The following is a 7,354-nucleotide window of genomic DNA, read 5'->3' as shown; positions in this document are numbered from 1 at the left end:
CTAGAAGACCGATAATTCACAAGCATCCCTAAAGTGACACGATTCACATCCACTAGAATTTACAAAATGGCAAATCGGTTCTGGAAACGCCCTATCCTGGTGTCGGCCTTACTAGGTGGACCAGACGGGAATCATAACCGGATCAACAGGTTTATTGCAAAGCTACATGAACAGAATTTTTGTTAAGTCTGAAAGTACAGTTCTCCCACCGTCTCTTTTTACAGCTGGAGAAGCTGGGAAGGATCTCTTCTTGAGTCTATTTCTCTACCCGCTATGCAGCAGAGGGCTCAGCTGCCTCTTATCTGACTGTTCCCTAAGCAGCATCTCTTTGTCCTGTCTCCCAAGATCTTTCTCACATACTGTTTAGATCTAGTGCCTGGGAAAGCCACAACAGAGATCTAATCAGAGGCTGCAAAGACAGAGAGCTTTAGAGATTCAGGAGAATTTAGAACCAAATGAAACGTGGAAATACCCCAGACTAGGATTAGGTATTAGTTACACAAAGGGAATACACACATACGCGATTCAGGAAGTTGGCATTGGGGTATAATTTAGCACAGGGGTCTCCAACCTTGGCAACTTTAAGCCTGGCGGACTTCAACTCCCATGGGGAATTCTGGGAGTTGAAGTCCGCCAGGCTTAAAGTTGCCAAAGTTGGAGACCCCTGATTTAACTCGAAGATAGGGATAGATAGATAGATAGATAGATAGATAGATAGATAGATAGATAGATAGATAGATGGATGGATGGATGGATGGATGGATGATGGATGGATCCATCTGCCATCTTCACCTTAGTGATTTACTGGGATCCTGTCATAAATTGTTAGGACGAGGGGGAGAGGAAGTAGACAATTGGCACAGAGAGAGTAGAGATGAGCAAGAGTCGGGAGGGGTGACAGGTTTGATGGAAGCCCGAGACATGAGAACCAGCCTATTCCAGTCTTCAGGCCGCAGAGCCTGCAAAAAAGAAGGCGAACTGCGCCAAACATCCGAGCTGTTTCCTAAACGCCTATGCGGCATGCCATTGGATGAAGAAGACAGACCGGTCAAGGGGCGAGGGCCATGGAGAAGGGTGAATTCTGTAACGCTTTGCGCGGGAACTTCAGTTCCAGCCTTGCTTTTCTTGCAACCACTAATCCTTAGTAAAAAAAGAACCTATCACTTCCATCAAATAGAGTCGAGAGTCTTTCTTAGCTGGGGCAGGTCTGACATAGATAGATAGATAGATGGATGGATAGATAGATAGATAGATAGATAGATAGATAGATAGATAGATAGATAGATAGATAGATAGATAGATAAGATAGATAGATGGATAGATGGATGGATGATAGGTAAATGATAGGTAGATAGATACTTTGGCTGTTTTGGCATCTATGGCCAATATAGGTCAAACATGGTCATAGTGGATCAGTGATACTTTGGCGTTTGTTTTGTATTTTATCAGTCGGGATCAGTTTATTAGGGGAGAGGACATTAACAGTGCAAAATTTTTATTGTTCCTGCTATTTTGAAGAGATGTTTCTTAAGCACAGCCTTTCAGACAGGCAATACTAAAATATGGACACCTCTGTTGTTTCTTGGCTGTTAATTAGCTTTTTCACCCCAAAAAAAATATTCTAAAAATATTTTTAGCTACATTTAAGTGTATCTCGCCCTGAGAGTTGCTGCTATCAGGCCACCGATAATTTTTAGAAATCGATCAGTAACTAAAGAAATATCAGCCAGCCTTCACAACAATGTATTAAGGAATTGGGTACCATTTGATGATGCTGGAAAATCCTGTTGGAACTTGCGGAAAGTAAAATCTTCAGATAAAAATTTTGGGAGCGGGGCGCTTGTCCTACATTGGACTCCATTAGGAAAAGCTACAAAAGAGTCTACTTTGTTTTGTTTTGTTTTTTCATTGTTGATAACTGCCTCAAAACATGAAGCCAACCCTTTTGGAAGCAGGAATATTTTCTCGACACCATCCCTAGGCAGAAGATGAAAAGGACAGCCACGATATCCGTAGTTTTGTAAGTGGGAAGAAACTAAAGGATTGTTTTGCTTGAGCATTTGATCACTACTTTCGTTTTATTTCATAGGGCCGGGTTATTTACGGGACCGCCTGCTGCTACCGAATACCTCTCACCGACCCGTGCGCTCTCACAGAGAGGGACTCCTCAGGGTGCCATCGGCTAGGCAGTGCCAGCTGGCGACGTCCAGGGGAAGGGCCTTCTCTGTGGGGGCTTCCACCCTCTGGAACGAACTTCCCCCAGGACTTCGTCAACTTCTGGACCTCCGAACCTTCCGCCGCGAGTTTAAAACACATCTATTTATCTGCGCAGGACTGGACTAGAATTTTAATTTTAAATTGGTTTTAAATGGGTTTTATTATGTATATTGTTATTTTTAATTATTCGGCCATTTGTAATAAGTTTTTTTAACTGATGTTTTATTTTGTATTTATATGTATATTTTTATTTGGCTGTGAACCGCCCTGAGTCCCTAGGGAGATAGGGCGGTATAAAAATACGAAAAATAAATAAATAAAAATAAATAAATAAATAAATTTCTGGAGGGTTCAAGACAACTTCAATTACACCAACTAAGTTGGCCGCAGACTTGCTATATTACAGCCTCCTTTACGTACTAATTTTTGAAATCCCTTTGAGCTGTTGTTGGCCACCAAACTCAAAACAACATTATTGTATGCCATTGAAAGCCTGTAAGATGGATGGATGGATGGTTCTCCAGGAATCTGTCCGTGGCTTGGAGAATATGGGTTTTACCTCCCACCTTTTCCCTGGAAAAAAAACTGCAAAGGAATACAGGAAGATGTCTCACTGCAATTCAGCCCTGATTCATCTGGCTTCTTGAGGAATTCTGGGAGTTGAAGTCCACAAATCTTTAAAGTTACCATGTTTGGAGACCTCTGACAGTGGTAGGCAAAAGAATTCTAGCTGGCACAATTTGAACCCTAGCACAAGAGTCTGCCAAAGCTGGGATTTTGATGCTGCATTGGTATTATTTGCTCAATGTTGGATTTGCATTGGTTATTTACAAGGAAGAAAAGCATAAATCACAGAAATTTGGGGTGTTGGCACAAAAGGTCACCAGCATAAGTAAGTGTAACCAGTATGTTAGTTTAGCATAGCAATATCAAAACCTATTTTGGCCTCTTTTCTTCTCTTCAGGAGGCTGGCACCATGAATTAAATAAATAAATAAGTAACTTACTTTCTTTCTTTCTTTCTTTCTTTCTTTCTTTCTTTCTTTCTTCCTTCCTTCCTTCCTTCCTTCCTTCCTTCCTTCCTTCCTTCCTTCCTTCCTTCTCCTATCCTTCCTTCCTTCCTTTTTTTTTTTGACTAATGCTAAGAAAATATGCATGGGAATTGCATGGGAAAGGTGTGAGAATTATAGTTTTTGTTTAGAAATCTTTCCTTTCTTCCTCCCTCCCTTCCTCCCCCTCTCCTTCCTTCCTTCCTTCCTTCCTTCCTTCCTTCCTTCCTTCCTTCCTTCCTTCCTTTTTTTTTGACTAATGCTAAGAAAATATGCATGGGAATTGCATGGGAAAGGTGTGAGAATTATAGTTTTTGTTTAGAAATCTTTCCTTTCTTCCTCCCTCCCTCCCTCCCCCTCTCCTTCCTTCCTTCCTTCCTTCCTTCCTTCCTTCCTTCCTTCCTTCCTTCCTTCCTTCCTTCCTTTTTTTTTTGACTAATGCTAAGAAAATATGCATGGGAATTGCATGGGAAAGGTGTGAGAATTAAAGTTTTTGTTTAGAAATCTTTCCTTCCTTCCTTCCTCCCCCCTTCTTTCTTTCTTTTTTCTTTCTCTTTCTTTCTCTCTTTCTTTCTTTCCTCCCTCCCTCCCTCCGTCCTTCCTTCCTTCCTTCCTTCCTTCCATCCTTCCTTCCTTTTTTTTTGACTAATGCTAAGAAAACATGCATGGGAATTGCATTGGGAAAGGTGTGAGAATTATAGTTTTTGTTTAGATGTCTTTTCTTTCTTCCTGCCTCCCTCCCTCTCCCTCTCTTTTTTTCTTTCTTTCCTTTCTTTCTTTCTTTCTTTCCTTCTTTCTTTCTTCGCTAATGCTCAGAAAATATTCATGGGAATTACATGGGAAAGGTGTGAGAATTATAGTTTTTGTTTAGAAATCCTTCTTTCCTTCCTTCCTTCCTTCCTTCCTCCCTCCCTCCCTCCCCCTCTTTCTTTCTTTCTTTCTTTCTTTCTTTCTTTCTTTCTTTCTTTCTTTCTTTTTTAGCTAATGCTAAGAAAATATGCATGAGAATTACATGGGAAAGGTGAGAATTAGTTTTTGTTTAGAAGTCTTTCCTCCCTCCCTCTCTCCTTCTTGTCTGTTCTTTTCTTTTCTGTTCTTTTCTTTTCTTTTCTTTCTTTCTTTCAGTCTGTCTGTCTTTCTTTCTTTCTTTTGGCTAATGCTAAGAAAATGGGTATGGGAATTCCATTTTGTTTAGTGTTTCTTTCTTTATGACTAATGATTGTAGGAAATTACTTTTTTTCCGTATAAGTCTTTTTTCCCCTTTCTTTTGACTAATGCTAAGAAAATAGGCATGAGAATTATAGTTTTTGTTTAGAAGTCTTTCTTTCTCTTTCTATCTCTCTCTCCTCCGTCCCTCCCTTCCTTCTACTAATGCTGAGAAAAGTGTGAAAATTATAGAAGTCCCTTCCTTCCTTCCTTCCTTCCTTCCTTCCTTCCTTCCTTCCTTCCTTCCTTCCTTCCTTCCTCCCTCCCTCCCTCCCTTCCTTCCTTCCTTCCTTCTTCCTCTTTCTTTCTTTCTTTCTTTCTTTCTTTCTTCCTTCCTTCCTTCCTTCCTTCCTTCCTTCCTTCCTTCCTTCCTTCCTTCCTTCCTTCCTTGTCTCTCGTCTGAGCAAGGGCACTGAAAGCAAGTGACCCTTTTGCAGATACATAGAGCTTGGTCCCTGCCTTGCCAAAATCATTTGGCTTAGAAAATGAAACTTGATCTGTAGACTTGGGAATACTGAGATTGAAACCTATGGACACAGAAGACCCCTATAACATTAAACATTAACCCTAATCAAATAAAGTAATATTTGAGCTCAGTAGGAATTACTTTCAACTACTTAAACAAAAGGTCAGGAAAGGGAAAAAATATAGCTGCCTTTTGTCAACCACAGCGCCTAATAGATCTGTTGCATTATGAAAAGATACGGAGGTGGCCACTAACTTGGAGGTCTTTCAAAGAGAATGGGGGGAAAAAAATTAATGGAGAACTAGTCTATCAAGAGGTACAGAATAACAGAGTTGGAAGGGACCTCAGAGGTCATCTAATCCAACCCCCTGCTCAAGCAGGAGACCCCACACCATTTCCGACACACAGCTGTCCAGTCTCTTCTTAAAAACACGCCAGTGATGAAGCACCCACAAGCTCTGGTCTTGAGGATTGTCTTATCTCCCGATTAGAGGCAGAGGTGGTATTCACCTTGTGAACATCTGTGAGAAAGATAACGCTGAACTGAGATGAAACCTGGTCTGATCCAAGAGGATAATCTGTACTAAAATACATCTCCGAACTGATTCCCCCCCCCCCCGATAGTAGCGATGCTAATGACAATGATGTGAATCCACCTATTAGCAATGTTTCTGAACCTTGGTTGCTTTAAGACAAGCAGACTTCAACTCCCAGAATTCTGGGAGTTGAAGTCCAAGTGCCCAAGGTTGAGAAACACAGACATTATTACCATCCCTACACCATAATTCACTAACCAAAGAGTTCTAATCTCACAGCCATCCAGCAGGCCAGATTGGCCAATTTGCCAACAACACTCAAGAGATCAACTTGCCTGAAGATTAAATTCATACTAGCTGTCTCCCATTCCACCCAACACGCTGCCAGCCTTCTAGAAGAGCCGGTGGAAAAATTCCTCTTTATTTTTGGGTTAAAATGCCGTAGGTCCGTTGGAAACAGCGCTGGCTTTGATATTTTGATGGGTTGCTTCGGCTGAATTCAAACTCTCGCCATGGGGACTAGAAACTTCTGCCTATTAAAACAGCCTGCCTTCATAAGACCTATATATCCACACCAGACACTTGGGAACTGACAAAGCTGGGACGATCATCTGTTGTTTTCTTCCCCTGGCACTTTCCCCTGCAATTTAAACCAGCCTTTTCTTCTCTTGGTATTTATTATTATTATTATTATTATTATTATTCTCATTATTATTGCAAACTGAAAGATGGAAGAAAAAAAAAAAGTAACTGATCGTTTGATCGATGCCGGGCACATATTGTGCCATTCCAAATCGGGGCTTCGCCTGATTCCCGTTTGAAAAATAAATAAATAAATAAATAAAGGGGACGATTCAATTTCTTACCGACTTTTTCAACGATTCAAAATGACACTTGCCTAAAACACTCTGCTTTCGTATGGGGAGGCCGTCAAAACATTTCCTCCCTTTAGCATTCTGTGATGCTGCAAACTTCACCCAGTTTTCTTTCTTTTTGTTTCTTAATCCTTTCTTTGAGACAGCCCCCCCACACACACATTCTACTTAACCGAGACCGGAGTTATCCCAGTCTTGTATCTTTTACTGCAGCGGCCCTCCTACAAAACAAAACCAGGGGGTCTCTCACCGAGGCCTTATAAAGTGGTACTAACACTTCCCGCGATCTTAATTCTATCCTTCTTTCTAGGGTCTCTCTTGATGGTCACCAATTCCTCCGGCAGAAAAGGCTATTTTTTTTCCCGACACTCTTAAATGCTCAAGCAATCTCAATCCACGTCCTTGACCTCTTTGAAAATATAGCTAGTAGGCCCGGGCAAGGCAAGGAGGGGCTTCAGACAAGACCCTTTCCCTCTTTAGAGAAAAATTAAAATTTCTCCAAAGCTGGGGTCTCCAACCTTGGTAACTTTAAGCCTGGAGGACTTCAACTCCCAGCTTTGCTGGCTGGGGAATTCTGGGAGTTGAAATCCGCCAGGCTTAAAGTTGCCAAGGTTGGAGACCCCTGCTCCGAAGCAAAGTTTTTGCCGAGATCTGGTTGGCTGCTCTCCGGCCAAGCCCCTTTCCTGCTGTGCGATAGCGATTAGCGATAGTGATCGCATCAACACCCAATGACTCTGCACGTCCCGCGGTTCCTTAAACCCGGAGAGAGACTTTGGAAAATAGCAATAAGCGCCTAGACTTATATACCGCTTCACCGGTGCTTTACAGCCTTCTCTGAGCGGTTTACAGAGTCAGCCTATTGGCCCCCAACAATCTGGGGTCTCACCATTCAGTCTAAAAGCTGGATTTAGGTTTGAGGTTGTTTTAAACGAACTCGAGCCTCTAAAATGAACCTTCCCTTTCCTGTAAATCAATCACGAAAGCAAATAAAGGTGTCTCTTAATCG

This window comes from Ahaetulla prasina, chromosome 3 (assembly GCF_028640845.1).
Source record: "Ahaetulla prasina isolate Xishuangbanna chromosome 3, ASM2864084v1, whole genome shotgun sequence".
In the NCBI taxonomy this organism is placed as follows: domain Eukaryota; kingdom Metazoa; phylum Chordata; class Lepidosauria; order Squamata; family Colubridae; genus Ahaetulla; species Ahaetulla prasina.
The sequence above is the reverse complement of the archived record's forward strand: the minus strand, read 5'-3'. Positions refer to the sequence as shown.